This window comes from Eurosta solidaginis, chromosome 1 (assembly GCF_040869045.1).
Source record: "Eurosta solidaginis isolate ZX-2024a chromosome 1, ASM4086904v1, whole genome shotgun sequence".
NCBI lineage: Eukaryota > Metazoa > Arthropoda > Insecta > Diptera > Tephritidae > Eurosta > Eurosta solidaginis.
Genome location: NC_090319.1, coordinates 148,620,960 through 148,642,546, shown reverse-complemented (window position 1 = coordinate 148,642,546; position 21,587 = coordinate 148,620,960). Strand labels below are relative to the sequence as shown.

The window sequence follows — 21,587 nt, the reverse complement described above, 5'->3', positions numbered from 1 at the left end:
CTAAAATTTTTTCTTTCTTCTATTCTAATTTAAAAATTTGTTCAATTAAGAAAAAATTTATCATAACAATAATAATGATAAAAAAAAAATTATTGTTAGGCCTTGAGCTCGATTCGAACCCGCGATCTTAAAATCAGTAGGCCGATATAACAACAAAAATTGTTAAACTACGTCAATAAATAATATAGAATACAGGCAAAACATTGAACAAAGGTACAAGCACTACAAAAAAAAAAACAAACAAGCAACTATTTGGCGAAAATACCTTTAGCGTGGTATACCCCGATCTATTTCCCATTTGTTGTCGCCAAGCTCGTACATCGAATTTCCGATTGATTTTAAGACCACGCATTTGACTTGTTCAGGGGCTAACTTGGCATTATAGATTTCGACTTGGGAACTTTGTTTAAAGTTTCGGCGATATAACACTTGTCCTATATTAAACTTCACATCTCTACTTCTAGTGTTATATATCTTTTTACTCTTCTCGTGGGCCAACCTCAGCTCTTTCATGATCTTGTTTCTGAAGAGCTGCATTCTATCGCTGGATGCTTCTATTTCACAATCAACATCCTTGACCGACGCCAGCTTTCGGTGTAGCTCGTATGATGCAGCATGCTGTATCATAGGCGTATCAAAAGTGGCAAAATAAGGCGACATTTTGATTGCAGAGTGTGTAACGCTGCGGAGTGCAAATGCGGCATCGCTGACGCATTTGACCCAGTTCGTTTGATTTTCCTTTATAAAGGATCTAATGATCTGTAGAACATACCTATTTACCCCTCCCCCCCGGAGCGTTACCCTGGGGCGAATGGAATGCAGTTCTTGTGTGATTTGTGCCATATTTTTCCAAAAATGTATTGAACATTTCGGACACAAACTGTTTTCCATTGTCCGAATGGACATATTCGGGCACGCCGAAAATATGAAACACTTCTCTCTCTAAAAATTTGATGACTTCAGCTGAAGTTGCCCTTCTCATAGGTTTTAAGAACATAACCTTTGAAAAATGATCTAAAAAAACAAAGACATACACATTACCATTACAAGTATGAGGATACGGACCCATAAAATCAATGAACAAACGTTGGAAAGGTTGCTCCGTGAGCTTTAGTTTACCCATCATCGGTTGCTTGAAAACGTTTTGTGTCTTGTTGATTTTGCAAGTTTCGCAATCTTTTATATATGTACATACGTCTGACACCATACCTGGTCAGTAATACTTCCGACGTAACCCGGCCAGTGTCTTTTGGATGCCACCATGACCAGAGGACGGTGAGCTGTGTGGCGACTCTATCAGCCACGGTCGCAATTCCGACGGAACCCAGAGCATCCAGGTCTGGTTCACTAGAAGATCATCTCCCCTGTCGAATTGCGTCCGTTTTTAAACGTGACTGTCTGATAAACAAGAATCTGGTAACTTTTCTTTGTTCTCGGTCACCGTCTCCGTATACTCGGTCATCAACTCCGTATACTCCTCCGACTCGAAACACGGTGACTCAAAACAAATGTCTATGGCTCGATCGTTCGTCTGTATTTCGTCCATGTGCATTCGTGAGAGTGTTTCAGGGACCATGTTTTGCGCACCTTCTCGATGTTGAATATCGAAATCATAATCCTGGAGTTTCAAACTCCATCTTGCCAACCTCCCAGAAAGATCATTTTGATTCATGAACCATTTGAGGCTGGCATGATCAGTTATGATGGTGAACGGGGTTCCTTCCATATAAGGTCGGAATCTCTTCACACTCACGATAGCGGCTTAGCATTCCAGTTCGGTAATGCTATAGTTCTTCTGCGCCTTGTTGAGTTTTGCCGATACGTAGGCAATCGGTCTTTCATTTTGGTCGTCGTCCAGTTGAAACGAAACCCCTCCCACTCCGTCGGTCGATGCGTCACATTGTATATAAAATTTTCGGTTGAAATCAGGGTGCATAAGCAGCGGTGCAGAAACCAAACTCTGCTGTAAAGTTTCAAATGATTTAATTGCTTCGTCCGTCATAGTAAATTTCTTTATTTTATCTTTCTTGAGACAACCGTGTAGCAGAGCTGCAATTGTCACATGGTCCTGTATGAAACGCCGGTACAAGCCCTACATGCCTAGGAACCGTCGTAGTTGCTTAGGGGTTTTTGGTACAGGAAAGCCCCTCACAGCCACCACTTTATTGACGTTTGTCCTAATACATCCATCCCCGACTATGTACCCTAGATAGCGAACCTCTTTAAAACAAAACTGGCTTTTTTCTACGTTTATGGATAGCTTAGTTTGGGGAAGACACCGACCTTATCCAACAGACACGTATGTCTAGGTACACGAAAACACACTCACGTAAAGTGGCCGGAATTACCTTGTCCATAAGACGACACATACGTTGTGCTGCATTGCACAACCCGAAAGGCATTACGGTGAATTGGTAGTGGGGTCGGCCATGGACAGTGAAAGCAGTCTTTTCCTTTGACTTCTTTTCCAGATGAATCTGCCAGAAAGCGTCCTTCAAATCGATCGCGGAGATAAATCTTGTATTTTTATGCTGGCTGAGTATTCCATCAATGTGGAGTAAGGGGTAGGCATCCTTAATTGTTCGTTCGTTAACTTTGCGAGCGTCAAGGCACAGGCGCTTTTTCGTCCCTTTTATTACCAGTAATACCTGCGAATTCCAGGTGCTGTTGGACTCCTCGATCACTCCCAATCTTATCATACGATCCAACTCGGCATAAATTAGCTTTCGAATAGCTGGTGAAATCGGGTAATGGCGCTGCTTTACTGGCAGATTCTCGTCGACAACCTCGATGACATGCTCTTCCTTGTTGGAATTGTGCCTTTACATGCTCCATCGTTGCCTCTTTTTCCGGCGTTAACACGTGTTGCACGGCATGACAGGTCACCCTCAACGGGCACGAGCTCCGCCACACTGGCAATATTCACACTATCATTCACTCCCTTACTGACCACACTCATTCTAAATGCCTGCCAAAAGCCTACTCCAGGATATACTTCTTGTTGGAGGCTACGTACGATCAAAATTTCCAATTATTTTTTTGTGTTATTTCACCCAACTGGTAAATTTATTACCCCTACCACGGCGGTTTCCTCCCCGTTCGCGGTCCAGATGTTTTGTCCCTTGATTGGCACAGGAGTGCCGCTGAGCCTCCTATATTGGTTTAAGCAAAAAATGTATGGTCTCCTTTCACGGTCACAATTTTGGCAAATATTTTATTTCTTATTCTCCTTAAATGTTCCTCCTTTCCCTCATCTTTTCTCTTTTCTTGAAGTTTCTACTTTTCCTCCTGCTGTTAAATGCCTCGCAAAATATTCTTTTTCTAGCTTCCTCATATTCTACCTTACTCTGGTGTAAGCTTTTCGTTTCCCGCCATTCAGTTACTCATCCCTCTACTTTAATTTCATTCTCCTTATTTTCCCTCTTCAAAATCTTTACTGCTGGGTTGCCGGGTTGCGTATCTCCTGGCAGGAGTCCCCGGTCAGCTCCGCCCTCCCTGGAGTTTCCCTGTTTTAGTTTCAAAATACAGAAGGACGCGTCACTGCCACAAGCAAAACAAACCATGATGTGAAACGCAGACGAACATTTATTTGGTTTTTGTGCTTCTGCCGGGATTTTCACAAAGTGATCCACCGGAATGCCACACGAAAAACACAACATCAAATGGAAGGGTGATGCACAAAAGGAGTTCACAGTGTACTTGGACGCAGGACTAACGGAAGTACTAGCACTGTTGGGATTTGTTGGGAATTGGTGTTGGGGCTGGGGTTTCCTGTTGAACGCTTCTACTTTTCTCTGACTTAAATCTGGTATTTCAAAATCTATCTCATTTATAGTCCTGGACATAGCCTTATTTTCCCTAATAAGTTTTTCGGCCCCATTACACTCTGTTTTGAGCTCCTCCAGAGAGTCAATTTTTATGGCGAAGGTCATGTTGTCTAGGTACAGTTTAAAATTTCCCGTAATTATGCCAACCAGTTCCTTCTCAGAGATTCTCTTCCGCAAACGGAACATCAGGTTGTGGACTTCGGTGTAAAAGTCGTCGTAAGCTTCAGCGGGCTGCTGTTTCCTCCATTATTTCACGGATTATTTCATAGTCCTACTCAGCAGACTTGAAGTGGTTTAGAAGTTCGGCCTTTCGCTCGAAATAGCGAAAGTCGGGCTCATCCGCATGGTCCTCGAGAACCTGCCAATACCACTTCAAGGCACCTCCGGAAACTAGACAATGACAGTCCGTGAAAAGTTGGGAAAAGGAAATAGCATGCTCATCCCTTTGTTGGCCCTATCGAATTTGATGTGCCATTTGTATACTCAGCTGAGCAGAGCTCACAGAGAATAATAATTTTGTTCGCATAACGGTAATCCGTAACGGCATAAACTAATCTAGATAGATATGAAAGAAATTAATTTAGCCATGTCCGTCAGTCCGTCCGTCCGTACGTCCGTCCGTCTGTCCGTTAACACAATAACTTGAGTAAATTTTGAGGTATCTTGATGAAATTAGGTATGTAGAATCCTAGGCACTCATCTCAGATTGCTATTTAAAATGAACGAAATCGGACTATAACCACGCCCACTTTTTCTATATCGAAAATTTCGAAAAACCGAAAAAGTAGGATAATTCATTACCAAAGACGGATAAAGCAATGAAACTGGGTAAGTGGATGACGCAGAATAGAAAATTAGTAAAATTTTGGACATTAGGCGTGGCACCGCCCACTTTTAAAAGAAGGTAAATTAAAAGGTTTGCAAGCTGTAATTTGGCAGTCGTTGAAGATATCATGATAAAATTTGGCAGGAACGTTACTACTATTACTATATATGTGTTAAATGAAAATTAGCAAAATCGGATGACGAACAAGCCCACTTTTTAAAAAGAAAAATTTTAAAAGTCAAATTTTAACAAAAAATGTAATACCTTTACAGTATAGAAATAAATTATGTCAACATTCAACTCCAGTAATAACATGGTGCAACAAAATACAAAAATAAGAGAAAATTTTAAAATGGGCGTAGCTCCTCCCTTTTCCTTTTAATTTGTCTAAAATACTTTTAATGCCATAAGTCGAACAAAAATTTACCAATCCTCGTGAAATTTGGTAAGGACATAGCCTCAACGCCGGTAATTGTTTTCTGTGAAAATGGGCGAAATCGGCTGAAGCCACTACCTGTTTTTATACACAGTCGATCGCCTGTCCTTCCGCTTGGCCGTTAACACGATAACTTCAGCAAAAATCGATATATCTTTACTAAACCTAGTTCACGTACTTACTTCAACTCACTTTATCTTGGTATTAAAAATAGGCGAAATCCGACTGTGACCACGCCCGCTTTTTCGATATCGAAAATTTCGAAAAATTAAAAAAATGCCATAATTCTATACCAAATACGAAAAAAGGAATAAAACATGGTGATTGGATTAGTTTTTTGACGCAAAATATAACTGCAGGGCGAAATCAATAGCCCATGGAATCATGGCAGGAATACGGTTCGTGGTATTACATATATAAATAAATTAGCGGTAGCCGATGGATGATGTTCTGGGTAACCCTGGTGCACATTTTGGTCGAAATGTCGAAAACGCTTTCACATATTCAACTAAGGGCCACTCCCTTTTAAAACCCTCATTAAAACCTTTAAATTAATACCCATACCGTACAAACACATTATAGAGTCACTCCTGGTCCACCTTTATGGCGATTTCACGAAAAGGCGTCCACCTATAGAATTATGGCCCACTCCCTTTTATAATACTCATTAACACCTTTTATTTGATACCCATATCGTACTAAAACACATTCTATAGTCACTCCTGGTCCACCTTTATGACGATATCTCGAAAAGGCGTCCACCTATAGAACTATGGTCCACTCCCTTTTAAAATACTCTTTAATACCTTCCATTTGATAACCATGTCATACACACAAAATCCAGGGTTACCCTAGGTTCATTTTCCAACATGGTGATTTCCCTTGTTTTGTCTCCAAAGCTCTCAGCTGAGTATGCAATGTTCCGTTACACCCGAACTTAGCCTTCCTTACTTGTTCTAAGTGTAATTTTTTTTTTCATCTTTGAGGTTTAATACCATCTCGCTCGGTAGTCCAATTGGCAATCGGAGTACCATTGTGTGTGGTAGCTTCCCCCTCTGGTTCTGAGGTTGGGGCGTGGATGACAAGGCGGTCCGATGTCCTGACGCTTGCGCAGATGCCTCCATCTCAGCTACAAGAACACCAAGGTTTCTAACATTGGTTTTCATACTCCGCACATCTGCCGTCATTTGCTGTTGTGCCATCATCGCCATCATTCGGCTCAGCTGTTTAACATTGGTTGCATTTTCGTTGGCTCCCGGGCACGGAGCGCCAAGACCGCCGGAACCCGTTGGTGGTGCGTTCACTGCAGGAACATCGCCCTTGTGGGCACAAAGTCGACATGGGAATACTGGGAATACGGAAAACTGAACCCACGACCTGATTTTCAAGTGCTCATGCACGGCTCCTAATTAAGTGCCTATTAGAATCTAAAACCCCGAATCCACCTATTACGCGGTTCTCTGTACCTTTGCCCTTGTCAGACATTCACTGCCTGGTAGCCAAAAGTGATAGTGTAAAAATCAAAAAGAAAAAAAAAACAACGAAACTCAAGAATTTACACCGGGCACCCTAATATATCCGACTAACACATCACCAGGCCGACGAGAGGGATTCGGGAGGGGGGTTTCTGAGGGGTCCCGCGATTTAGAGGTACTATGAAATTTTTTTTAATCCAGGAGAGTCTTTAGTTGTTCCATGTGCAATTTTTAAGCCGAATTTCAAAAGCAATGAAAATCTGCATTTCGTTTTAATATTATAGTGAAGTGTGAAAAATAAAAATCTATATATATAAAAAGAAAGGCTAAAATGTGTGTTAGTCGGTCGCCGGTGTTTGAAGAGATGCGTCGGTCGATTTTGTTCAAGCTTAAACCTCACGCGGTGGTTACTACATGTACAGGGTCTCGAGATATAGGCCAAGATGTGGGCCAGTGAATGCCTAGACAGTGTTTATACAATATGGATATCAAATGAACGCTGTTGATGAGTGATTTGGTACAGAGTAATATATTAGCCGTGTTTTTTAACACGCGTATATCCATTTACGCTTAAACTTTATATTGACTGCTAAGCGACAAACTATAAATACACCTCTGAAATTGCTGCGCATAAATTTTGTCCTACTAAATTTCAATACGCATTATACTCAGATGTAACTGAAATATGTGTCTTTGTTTCACCCTCTACACTAATTCTATGTATTCTATGTGTGTCCACAATTCATCGCAACTGATTCAGCTATATGTTATACCCTATGGCCATCAGAGCGTTGCGTCTCCGCTTTTCGGTACACCCTGTTGCTGTAGCTAGTTGTTTAACCACAGCCGCTAGATGGGTCTCCTAAGCATTATCCAAGCGAAGATAGGCGTTTTTTTACACGCGCAAACGAAACGTATACGCGCGTGTTAAAAAACACGGCTATTATCCAGAGATGGACTGGGACTGGGATTAGGACTAGGACTGGGACTGAGACTCGGAGTGGGGCTGGGACTGGGACTGGAATAAAATACATACCACCCTCTGGGACAGGCAATAAGGGATGTAGAAGAATGAGAAGGAATTGAGAGAAGAGAAAAGAGAGAAGAAGGAGATTGAGAAATTTATAGAATGAGACGAAGATGGAGATAGATGAAGCGAAAAAGACGGAGGGAGAACTGAATAAAAGGATTAGGAAAAAGTGAAGAGTGCAGGGGTCACACGGAAAAACCTTATTAAAATGTACGCAGGTAGGCCAAATTTAGGGCAGGACAACGTCTGCCGGGTCTTCTAGTATACTATATATATTGTAACGAATTTGCTGCAAATCCTCTTATTTGCCCTTTTGCTAGGTTCGTATCGCTAAACTGTTGAATAAATAACTCCAATATTGAATAATGGAAAAATGGCCTTTATTAAAATACTTCACAATAACACTCAAACTGTGCAACGAATATCTTAATAACCAAACTGATAGCTTAAATGAAACTGACTTTCAAAATAATACTGCTATTGCTCGCTAGATATCGTCTTAGTCGTAACTGCTTGACAACTCAAATTAAACTGAATTTCAGCGCCTCTACATCTGTCGCCTTTTATAATCTTTGATTTTAACATTCGCATCTTCTAGGCACTTCCAGAATCTACTAGTCCATTAGCTCTCAAACATCTCAGCTGTAACTACAATTGCAAAATTTTATAGTTTTTCTCATTGCATACTTATAGGAGTATCTCAGATGTATGCATGTGTTTGCGCATTGACTCTCCGCTGCTCGTATACGTACATGGTACATATGTGTATAGGCAATTATTTATTCGTTTATGTAGATACATAATGATTGAATTATTGATGTGAATGTTTGTAGTTTACAGTCTCTCGCGCACACATAGGCGTATAAGTAAATGTAACTGTGTGTATCTCTCGGCTGCCTTATATATGTGTATACATGATTTGATTATTGACGTAAATATCGCTTAGCATGGCCTTAGCATCGCCTTAGTGATGGTATAGCTTAGTGATGCTAATATCCGTGACAATATATACTATTTATACCACCATATAGTACATATATATAGTATATATATACCACCGATCTTTATGATTTTTTCAGACAGCAGTATGTGCTATATACGTAAGCATTCGTTGAAATTTGAAGCCTCTAGCTTTTAAATAGGGCAGTAATTACGAAAAGTTTCTTATCTGAACAATCGGTTGTGGGGATATATACTATATACACGAGCTCACAAATTTTTTCAGACAACAATATGTGCAATATACGAAAGTATATGGTGAAGTTTGAAGCTTCAATCTGTTAAATTGAGGAAGATATGACAAAAATCACCTTTTTCTGAAAAATCGGTTGTATGGAGGATATATGCTATAGTGGTCCGATCCGGCCGGTTCCAACAAATGTCTAATCGGCCACCCAAATACATCCGCTCACCAAATTTTATTAAGATATCTCAAAAATTGAGGGACTAATTTGCATACAAACAGACAGACGGTCAGACGGACAGTCGGACATGGCTAAATCAACTCAGCTCTTCATCCTGATTATTTAGGTATACTTAATGGTGGGTCTATCTATTTTCCTTTAAGGACTTACAATTTTGGGTTTCGTGAAGAAATTAATATACCATTTCATTTTCATGAAAGGTATAAAAATAATGTGTCTGCAAATGCCACTTTTTTAAATATTGTAACGAATTCAGGGAAGCTCCGCTTATTTTACACCTTCTGCAAACGATCGAGTCGCTAAAATCTTGAATAAATAACTGTAATATCTAATAACGCAAAATGGACTTTATTAGACAACTTTGAAAATACTTCACAATAACACTTATACTTCACAACTAATAGCGTGCTTAAATCGAAACTGATTACTGAATACTCAGCTTGTGCTGCTTTTATACTCTCCGTTGCTTCGTTCGCTTATTTCTACTAAAGTTTATTAATTTCGTGAACTTCATGCTTGGTTACCAGCCATCTACGTACATGTATATTTGTAGTTTATAGTCTCTCGCATTGCCATATGCGTGTGTATATGTGAGTACTATTTCAGCTGATGATTACATGTGTTTATGAGTAGCGCTCCGTTTACCTTGTATGTACATATGTGTGTAAATGATGATTGATTTGTTTACATACCAAGAGTGGCAGCTTGCTTCATTGTTGTTGTGCCTTTATTTAATAACCGCTTAGTGATGTGAGTATCGCTTAATGATACTAATATTCGTCACAATATAAACGTGTGTAAATATATGTATAATTCAAATTGTATAGGCGTATGTAAGTTCAACAGAGATGTGTAAGCGTGTGATGTTTAAAAAAATTTATAGTTTTGTGAGGTCTAGCCTTTACCAAAAACCTAAAACTTAATATAATGTCTGCCAAGATAATACAAATGCATCAAACATTTCAGACCGAATGGATTGTACTCAGAAAAAAAAAACTGCACGAATTGTAATTCTAATAGAAATACAAATGAAACGCTACTTTATAAGAATTCAATTAAGTAAAAAAAATTTATTATATTATTATAAACGAACGCTCTAAAAGAAGTTTTTAAAAATATATGAATTTTGCTTTGGTGTATTTAGTGCTGCTTTGGCGAAAATTCAGTGAGGGCGATAGTGTCCGTCTCTCTCTAATTGTCCAGTCAGTTGTCATGCTGTCCATGGACATTGGCACATCACGTCCAACAACTAGTTTCTAGATGTGGCTGCCACACCTCCTACTACTATCTATCGTGGCGACGACTTCAAACCTCACTTATGGGAAGTGCTGAACTCCCGGTAAGGTAGCTTAAACAGATCGCCCCGACCTTCTGATAACGTCCGTCTTCTAGCTGATTGTCATACCAGGTACCACTTAATCAAATTGCAGGAACCCGAAGAAGGAACCCTGGCATGAACACTCAGCTACTCCTTATCCTTTGTCATGATGACACATGCCGACCAGGCGAGCCCAATCGGCGCTGCCATCATGACGGTCCCCATCCTGTCAAAAGACGGAAATAGAGATCACAAGTAAAAGTGGGGAGAAAAAGATTTAAAAGTAGCGAATAGTGGAAGAAAAAGGGGTAAAATAAAAAAATGGCAAGCAACAAAAAGTCATTGCTTTATTACATTGGGAACTGGAAAAAAGGCTGTAATATGTACAAAAAAGTTGAAACTAAATGGAAATACAGGAAAGATTAAAAGATTAATGGGTATTGCGTTGAGAATAAAAAAGCTAAAAACTGAAAGAAAATTTTGGAAACTTGAAAAAAAAATAAAAGCGGAACTTGAGGGATTAATGGAGATCGAAAAAAACTGCAAAACAAACTATAAATTTAAAAATGAATTGAAAAAAAAATGGAAAGAAAAAAAAATAAAAAAGGTGATCGAGCTGTTATCGTTGGGCGCCATTGTTACGTGGCTGACTGTTTGTGGTGATGAGGAGCGGCGGCAAGCAGGTATGCTTGCATCCCGGGCTAGCTCGTCGTCTTGGGCGGGGTATTACACCACCGTCCTCACCCTCAGCCACATGAACAAAAAGGGGTTCATACCTACATGATTAAAAAAAAGGAAAGAAAAAGCTGAAAAAGATAGAAATAGTCGTGAGTGGCACAGTTAGAAGGGGTAAGCATAGGGGGAGAAAAAGATGAAAGCCTGTCCTGTCAGGTTGAGTCTTCCCACTTTCTTCAGCGTAACTTGCTCTGATCCATGGGCGCTGTGCTGACTCCTATTTCCTTACAGCGCCCCAAACCTGACACCGGTCTGTTCGTTTATCACTCTGTAATTTTTCCTTATAACTCACTTTCACCTAACCTTACAACGCACAAGCGCAGCGCCAACACCAAAATTCGAACTTAGCCCTGCAAAATTATAAGTTTACGATTTCATCCATAATTCACACAGGATTTATTAATAACATGGAATCTTATTTACTATATTAGCCAGTTAAATCTTCTCCCTATATCTACTTCTTTACCAAACGACGCAAGTCTAAACTGACGTAGTAAACAGGAATTGCTTAGATAAAAAAAACTCTAACCTTACTCTACCTACTTGTGTTGATATAACAAAAATAGAAAAAAACAAGTAAGGAAGGCTAAGTTCGAGTGTAACCGAACATTACATACTCATCTGAGAGATTTGGAGACAAAATAAGGGAAAACCACCATTTAGGAAAATGAGCCTAGGGTAACTTTGGAATGTGTTTGTACATGGGTATCAAATGGAAGGTATTAAAGAGTATTTTAAAAGGGAGTGGGCCTTAGTTCTATAGGCGGGCGCTTTTCGAGATATCGCCATAAAGCTGGACCAGGGGTGACTCTATAATGTGTTTGTACGATATGGGTATCAAATGGAAGGTATTAATGAGGGTTTTAAAAGGGAGTTGCCCTTAGTTGTATATGTGAAGGCGGTTTCGAGATATCGACCAAAATGTGGACCAGGGTGACCCAGAACATCATCTGTCGGGTACCGCTAATTTATTTATATATGTAATACCACCAACGGTATTCCTGGAGCGGAAGGACAGACGGTCGACTTTGTATAAAACTGGGCGTGGCTTCAACCGATTTCGCCCATTTTCACAGAAAACAGTTATCGTGATAGAATCTATGCCCTACTAAATTTCACAAGGATTGGTAAATTTTTGTTCGACTAATGGTGCTAAAGATATTCTAGATAAATTAAATGAAAAAGGGCGGAGCCACGCCCATTTTGAAATTTTCTTTTATTTTTGTATTTTGTTCATATCATTACTGGATTTGAATGTTCAGATAATTTACTTATATACTGTAATGATATTAAATTTTTTGTTAAAATTTGACTTAAAAAAAATTTTTTTTTTTAGTGGACGTGTTCGTCATCCGCTTTTGCTTATTTTTATTTAACACACATATAGTAACAGGAGTAATGTTCCTGCCAAATTTTATCGTGATATCTTCATCGACTGCCAAATTCCAGCTTGCAAAACTTTTAAATTACCTTCTTTTAAAAGTGGGCGGTGTCACGCCCATTGTCCAAAATTTTACTAATTTTCTATTCTGCGTCATAAGGTAATGAATTATCGCACTTCTTTTGTTTTTCGAAATTTTCTATATCGAAAAATTGGGCGTGGTTATATTCCGATGTCGTTCATTTTAAATAGCGATCTGGGATGAGTGCCCAGGAACCTGTATACCAAATTTCATCAAAATACTTCAAAATTTACTTAAGTTATCGTGTTAACGGACAGACGAACGGACGGACATGGCTAAATGAATTTCTTTTTTCGCCCAGATCATTTTGATATATAGAAGTCTATATCTATCTCGATTTGTTTATGACGTTACGAATTACCGTTATGCGAACAAAATTAATATACTCTGTGAGCTCTGCTCAGCTGAGTATAAAAAAGTCAGAGTAATTCAAATTCCTATGAAAAAGGAAAGTTAAAAAAAACTGATCACCCTAATGTATATCTTACTCTAATATTCAACAAGTAAAGATGTATAAGTTCTGGTGTAACAGAACATTATATACTCAGCGTGAGCTTCAGTTGTACATTTCATTTCAGATAAATTACTTTTCTACATAACACGTGGCACCGCCTGTTTAAAAAAATTTCTCCCCATTTCCTCTTACAATAAAACTTGATAAGTGAAATATTATTGATTCAAAACTGTGTTTTGCCAAGTTATAACTTATTATTCTAGTCTACGACCCTTTTATACTTGTTTTATATCTAAGTTTCCGTGGTCTTTAACCGATCGCATCCATTTTTACTAGACATATTTTCTGCTATAAGGAAAATATGTGTAAACAATTTCATTACGATATGTTAATTTTTCTTCGAGTTATGGCTCCCGATACATTGAAAAATGCGTAGTCATAAAAGGGGCAGTGCCACACTCATTTTAAAAAATTTTAGTGTTTTCAAATTTAATGTTATAATTCAATTTAGAAAGTAAAATTCTATTGATACAAAGCTCGTTTTTGCTAAGATATAGCTTACTATTTTCGTCTACGACCTTTTTAAAAATATTTTATATAAAAGTGTGCGTGGTCGTAAACCGATCTCGTCTATTTTCTTTAAAAATATTGCCTGCTATATGGAAAATGTATGCATCCCAATTTTATTACGATCCATTAATTTTTCTGCGAGTTATGGCTCCCGAAACATAGAAAATTGCTTAGTCATTGCTTAGTCATAAAAGGGGCGGTGTCACGCCCATTTTTTAAAATTTGAAGTTTTTCCTTTTTTTTCTGTTGTAAATCCACTTAGGAAATGAAATACCATTAATATGAAGCTCTTTTTTGCAAAGATATAGCTTATTTTATTCGTCCACGATCCATTTAAAAATCTTTTATATAAAAGTGGGCGTGGCCCTCAACCGATTTCGTTAATTTTTCTCCAAAGCATTCCTTATAGTAAAGGCAACCTCTCTGCCGAATTTTGTTACGATAGGTTTAACGATTTTTGATTTATGATTAATAATATTTGTAAAATTGATTTTAGAGCAAGTGGGCGATGCCACGCCCATTTAAATTTTTTTTTTTTTAATTTATATCCAGAGTCTCAATATCAGTCCACACCTCAAACTTCAACATTCTAGGTGAATTATTTACTAAATAATCAGGTGTTTTGTGTTTTCCAAAATGTTATATATATAAAAAGTGGGCGCGATTATCATCCGATTTCGCTCAGTAGTTATTGCTGCTGCACAAAATTCTGTATCGCAGGTATTGTTGTTGTTGGGTGGTTTGCCGTCGGCTAAAAGTTCGTCGTGGTTGTTGTTGTTTCGGCCCAGCGTCGCCGGTAAGAAATCTATCGTTGCGGTTGCCAAGTTTTGTATTGCGATTATTGCTGTTGTGGTGTGCGCCGGTATTTAGGCTGTGCCCAGTGGATCCTTCCCAGAAAAAAAAAATCAAGTGTGAAGTCTGCTGTAATTAAATATACAAGAAAAACTATCAAGACAAATTGAAAAGTGCAAGCGTATATATGTATTTATATACATATTTGCCGATAGATTCCATATCTGCATGGTCATATACACACCTACATACATTTATTTGTATCTAGGGGTATATAGGTTGATGGAAGTTTTCTTTTGGCTTGCCTTTAATGTATTAATTATTAATTATTCAATTTCAATGTCTTAATTTAAGTGTGAATTTTATGTATGTAAACATGTATAAAATATTGTGATTTGAAAGAAAATGAATAAATCTAATCTAATCTAATAGGCCAGGTTGAAGACCCAGCTCCCGTGCTTTGCAAACAGAGTATATTAACTTTGATTGGATAACGGTTGGTTGTACAGGTATAAAGGAAACGATATAGATATAGACTTCCATATATCAAAATCATCATTATCGAAAAAAAAATTTTATTCAGCCATGTCCGTCCGTCTGTCCGTTAAAACGATAACTTGAGTAAATTTCGAGGTATCTTGGTGAAACTTGGTATCTAGGCTTATTGGCACTCATCTCAGATCGCTATGTAAATTGAACGAAATCGGACTTTAACCACGCCCACTTTTTCGATATCGAAAATTTCATTCCAAAGACGGATAAAATGGTGAAACTTGCTAGGTGGGTTTACCTTATGACGCATTATAGAAAACTAGTAAAAGTTTGGACAATGGGAGTGGCACCGCCCACTTTTAAAAGAAGGTAATTTAAAAGTTTTCCAAGCTGTAATATGGCAGTTGTTGAAGATATCATGATGAAATTTGGCAAGAACGTTACTACTATTACTATATGTGTGCTCAATAACTAAAAACTAAAACTTAAAAAAAAAATTGTAAGTCAAAATTTAACAAAAAATGGAATACAATTACAGTATATGAGTAAATTTTGTCAACATCCAACCACAGTAAAGATATGGTGCAACAAAATACAAAAATAAAAGAAAATTTCAAAATGGGCGTGGCTCCGGCCTTTTTCATTTAATTTGTCTAGTTTTAATGCCATAAGTCGAACAAAAACTTGTGAAATTTGCTAAAAACACGCCCAGTTTTTATACAAAGCCGACCGTCTGTCCTTCCGCTCGGCCGTTAACTCGATAACTTGAGCAAAAATCGATATATCTTTACTAAACTTAGTTCACGTACTTACCTGAACTCACTTTATCTTGGTATAAAAATGGCCGAAATCCGATTATAACCACACCCAATTTTTCGATATCGAAAATTACGAAAAATGGAAAAAATGTATTAATTCTATACCAAATATGAAAAAAAGGATGAAACATGGTTACTGGATTGGTTTATTGAGCCAAAATATAACTTTAGAAAAAACGTTGTAAAATGGGTGTGACACCTACCTTATTAAGTAGAAGAAAAGGAAAAAGCTCTGCAGGGCGAAATCAAAAGCTCTTGGAATCTTGGCAGGAATACTGTTCGTGGTATTACATATATAAATATGGTCCACATTTTGGTCGATATCTCGAAAACGCATTAAAATATAAACCTTAGGGCCACTTTCTTTTAAAACCCTCAATAATACCTTAAATTTGATACCCGTATCGTACAAACACATTCCAGAGTCACCCTTGGTTCACCCTTATGGCGATATCTCGAAAAGGCGTTCACATATATAAATCTAAGTCACATTCCCTTTTAAAATACTCATTAGCACCTTTCATTTGATTCCCATATCTTACAAAGACATTCTAGAGTCACTCCTGGTCCACCTTTGAGGCGATATCTCGAAAAGGCGTCCATCTATAGAACTAAGGCCCACTCCCTTTTAAAATACTCATTAACACCTTTCATTTGATAACCATATCGAACAAACACATTCTAGAGTCACCCCTGGTCCACCTTTGTTGCGATATCTCGACAAAACGTTCACCTATAGAACTAAGGCCCACTCCCTTTTAAAATACTCATTAACACCTTTCATTTGATTCCCATATCGTACAAACACATTCTAGAGTCACTCCTGGTCCACACTTATGGCGGTATCTCGAAAAGATGTCCACCTATATAACTAAGGCTCACTACCTTTTAAAATACTCATTAACACCTTTCATTTGATACCCATATCGTACAAACACATTCCAGAGTCACCCTTGGTTCACCCTTATGGCGATATCTCGAAAAGGCGTTCACATATATATATCCAAGGCGCATTCCCTTTTAAAATACTCATTAACACCTTTCATTTGATTCCCATACCGTAAAAGCGCATTCTAGAGTCACTCCTGGTCCACCTTTGAGGCGATATCTCGAAAAGGTGTCCACCTATAGAACTAAGGCCCACTCCCTTTTAAAATACTCACTAACACCTTTCATTTGATTCCCATATCGTACAAACACATTCTAGAGTCACTCCTGGTCCACATTTATGGCGGTATCCCGAAAAGGCGTCCACCTATGGAACTAAGGCCCACTCGCTTTTAAAATACTCATTAACACCTTTCATTTGATACCCATACCGTACAAGCACATCCTAGAGTCACCCCTGGTCCACCTATAGAACTAAGGCCCACTCCCTTTTATATAATCATTAACCCATTTTTTTTAATACCCATATCGTACAAACGCATTCTAGAGTCACCCCTGCTCCACCTTTATGGCGATATCTCGAAAAGGCGTCCACCTATAGAACTAAGGATAACTCCCTTTTAAAATACTCATTACCATCTTTCATTTGATACCCATATCGTACAAACACATTCCAGAGTCACCCCTGATCCACTTTTATGGCGATATCCCGAAATGGTGCCCACCTATAGAACTTTGGCCCATTCCCTTTTAAAATACTTTTTAATACCTTGCATTTGGTACCCGTGTCATAGAAACACATTCCAGGGTTACCCTAGGTTTACTTTCCTACATGGTGAATTTCCCTTATTAATGCAAAATGGTCTTTATAAGACTATTTTTAAAAGTACTTCACAATAACACTTATACTTCACAACCACTTACTTACGTACTTAATTGGCGCTTAACCGTTTAAACGGTGCTGAAATCAAAACTGATTACTGAATTTTCAGTTTGTGCTGCTTTTATACTCTCTGTTTCCTTGTCCGCATATTTCTCCAAATGTCTAGACCTTTCTCCTTCTAGAATCTAGTGCTTGGTTACCAGCTATATGCATGTGTACTTGTAGTTTATAGCCTCTAGCATAGCCATATCCGTGTGTATATGTGAGTACTACTTCGGCTGATGATTACATGTGTTTGCGAGTATTTCTTCGTTGCCTTATATATACATATGTGTGTAAATGATGATTGATTTGTTTACGTACCAAGAGTGGCAGCTTGCTTTATTGTTGTTGTGCCTTTGTTTAATAACCGCTTAGTGATGTGAGTATCACTTAGTGATACTAATATCCGTTCCACTACCCTCCACCTCACACTCTGTTGTTTGGCCAATGAACTGCTTCGCGGAGCTTGATCTTGACGGTTTGACTTTGCATCATCAGTATCGTCTTGACGCTTCACAACAGTAGTACCCCCTGGCTTGAAACTACCCTTGCATCCTTTCTGGGAAATTCTTTCCTTCGTTTTAGTGCGTCCATTTGGGTTTGTCAATGCCAGTGTTTCTCTCGCAGGTATCTTTGATTTTGCTTTGTTTGGCCCATTCGTTCCATCAATCTTTGCCCGATCTACTGCCTTTGACCTTGGTGGTTTTGTCGAATCGCCTCCACCAGAACTCGCTTATTGCTGAACCCTTTCTCCAAACTAAAGTTGAGTGGTACATCCTTGTTCTTATAGCGCACATTCCTTCTTTGCATGTCGATCCTGATGTCGTGGTCAACTAAGAAGTCCACTCCTATTATGACTTCATCGATTATCTCTGCCACAACGAATTTGTGTAGAACCGTGACCTTTCCAATTAAGACCTCACATACCACCTCTCTTTGGACTTGGTTATACTTGCCAGTGACCGTACGCCATCTTGCCCCAGGTAACGGCTTTACTTTCCTGTTGACCAGGTCAGATCGGATTAAGAAATGAGATGCCCCCGTATCTACAGTCATGCATGCTCTTTGCCATCCACATTTCCTCTGACGGTAATACTGCTCGATTTTCTTCCGATTTGTGATACAGATATCACAGGACATTCAATAGTTGGGGCAAGTTCTCTATCTTTACATCTGACTCGCTCTTTATCATCTCCTATAGCTTGGCACTTAAGGCCACCCATGCTGTTGGAACCACTAGGGTCAAGACAGCATTGACGTGCAATGTGACCTGGCTTTCCGCATTTGAAGCATTTGATTAATCTATTACTCCGCTTTTGCGATCCTTTTAAAAAATAAGAAATAAAAAGCTCCTCCAATATTGTTTTCATCCAGTCTGACCTTTCTAAATCCGCACAGCATGCTTTGAAAGCTGGCTTACACAGAAGCGATGCTGTTTCCTGAGTCAGATACTGTTTCAGCAAAAGTAGGCTTTGGATTTGCGTATGTTCCTCGTTTAGTTTCAACCATCAATAAAGCTCTGGATGTATACACTCTCGCTGTATTCCACGGGTGCGTCTGCATTTGCGAGATTAGCCAATCTTTCAACATCCGACGCAAATTCCTGCAAAGTCTCGTTAGCTTTTTGGTAGCGGTTTTACAATTCTATTTGGTAGATCTGTTTCATGTGTTCGCTTTCTTACCGTCGTTCTACAGCAGCCATCTTTGCTTCATAACTGTTCCGTTCGTAATCTGGGATGGTCTGTAAGATCTCAGCAACTGGTCCTTTTAAAGCCACGAACAATACAGCAACTTTATCTTCAGCATTCCAGTTGTTCACTGTTGCGGTCTTCTCAAATTGTAGCTTGAATACCTGGAAAGGAACAGAACCGTCAAAGGATGGTGTTTTTACCTTTGGATTACTCGCTGAAACTTCTTAGCGATTTGCAACTGATCCATACGACCTTTTAAATCATCGACTTCTGCCTGAATTTGAGCGAACTTTGCATCCTGCCCTTCCTAGCTTCCTGTGCTTCTAACTGCGAAGACATTTGTGCCACCTGCAATGATAAGCGCTCCTCGTATTCTTCCATGTTGGTGTCTCCTGCGATTCCAGTTGGGATGTCATATATGTCTTCTGTTCTTCCAGTTGGATTTTCCATCTTGGATGTAATCTGTGTCGAAATTTCTGAAATACGCGTTTCTTGTGTTTCGATCTTCGATGTAATGCGTGTCTCCTGGGATTCTAGTTATGTTTCCATCTTGGATGTTATACGTTCTCTTGTGATTCCAGTTGCGATGACATGTTGGTGGATATTTGTGACGACATTTCCGACATTCGTGCCGATATTGCAGCCAATATCATGTTCAGGTCTGTGTTCACCATTGTCTGCGGTGTTTCATGTTTCTCTTCCAAATTTGTTGTCTCATCGCCATCAAGATGAAAGACATACTCTTCCACGTTAATTCCTTCTAATTCCATTGCCTATCGTAGTCGCGCCTGAAGTTCGAGTTTATTGCCGGTTGTATTCAATCCACAGCTCTCCAACTCCTTCCTCAGTTGCTGGATCTTCAATTCACTCCACTTTGCCATGTCCTCGCTGTACTCCGCAACTCTTTGGAATTTATTCAACAATTCCTCTTCTGACACCAATTGTAACGAATTTAGTGAAATTCCGCTTATTTGAAACCTTCTGCTAAGGTTCGAGTCGCTAAACTGTTCAATAAATAACTCCAATATTCAATAATGCAAAATGATCTTTATTAGACTACTTTGAAAGTACTTCACAATAACACTTATACTTCACAACCACTAGCGTGCTTAAATCAAGACTGATTACTGAGTACTCAACTTGTGCTGCTTTTATACTCTCTGTTGCCTTGTCCGCATATTTCTCCAAATGTCTAGAAATTTCTCCTTCTAGAATCTACTATTTGGTTACCAGCCATATACATGTGTATTTGTAGTTTATAGCTTCTCGCATAGCCATATGCGTGAGTATATATGAGTACTATTTGGGCTGATGATTACATGTGTTTGCGAGTATCTCTTCGCTGCCATGTATGTACATATGTGTGTAAATGATGATTGATTTGTTTACGTACAAAGATAGTGATACCAATATTCGTAACAATATATTACATAAAATATATTTTATAGTAAGCCCATAGCAACGAACTTTGCCGAATTTTTGCCACTTTTCTTAAAGTTTATTTTACCGGTGCACTCTAGATAATTTTGCATACAAATCGACAAGTATATGCACCCATAACACCCACATGCACTTGTGCATATTTTTGTTCTAGCCAAAAAACCCACCCCCAACAAAGTAAGTGCATGACCATATGTAAAAATACATACTAGAAGGAAGACACAAAAGCAGATCATATGTTACATATTGGCATACATTTACTTTGTCAATAAAACAAGTGCATTAGCACTGCAAACAAAAGGTATTGTTGGTACACCACAGTTCACCGGCAAATAGATTTTACACATATACATATACATATGTGTAAAATATATTTGCTGGTGAACTGTGGTGTACCAACAATACCTTTTGTTTGCAGTGCTAATGCACTTGTTTTATTGACAAAGTAAATGTATGCCAATATGTAACATATATATATATATATATATACGTACATATTAGGCCGGGTCGATTTGTGGGGAGGCAAAAAATCGCCCATTGCTCTGTGAAAATCATATTCTAGGGATCAAAATAAGAAACTTTGCCGAAGGAACCATACATCTGAAACGAATTCTGATGTCCCCCCTTTGGGTCGTAGGGGCAAATTTTGAAAAATCCCACTCTGAAATGTCTATGTTTTTTCTTTTTGGAGTTTATTTTTCTCTTTAGAAATTTATTTAGTCAGAACATATGTAAATGAAAAAATGAATTTAACTTAGTAATAGAAAAGTAATTAAAAAAAATTATTAGAAATTAGCGTTTTTACAACCCTCTTTTAAAACCAAGGCATCACTGTGATGCATTTGCATGTCGTAAACATAGTTGTGTGGGTTTTTTATTCAACCGTTTTAAAAAATGAAGGTATCACTGTGACACAATTGCAGATCGTAAAATTGCTTGTGTTGTCTTTTTAAGCCACCACAAGACACAGCAGGTAGAATTGA

At 38.5% G+C, this 21,587-nt stretch overlaps 1 protein-coding gene across 9 annotated transcripts in view; it reads left to right on the top strand.

The window, feature by feature from the left end:
• LOC137236873 (uncharacterized) overlaps positions 1 to 21,587 on the top strand; it is a 318,688-nt gene that overhangs the window by 275,919 nt on the left and 21,182 nt on the right. The window lies entirely within an intron of this gene.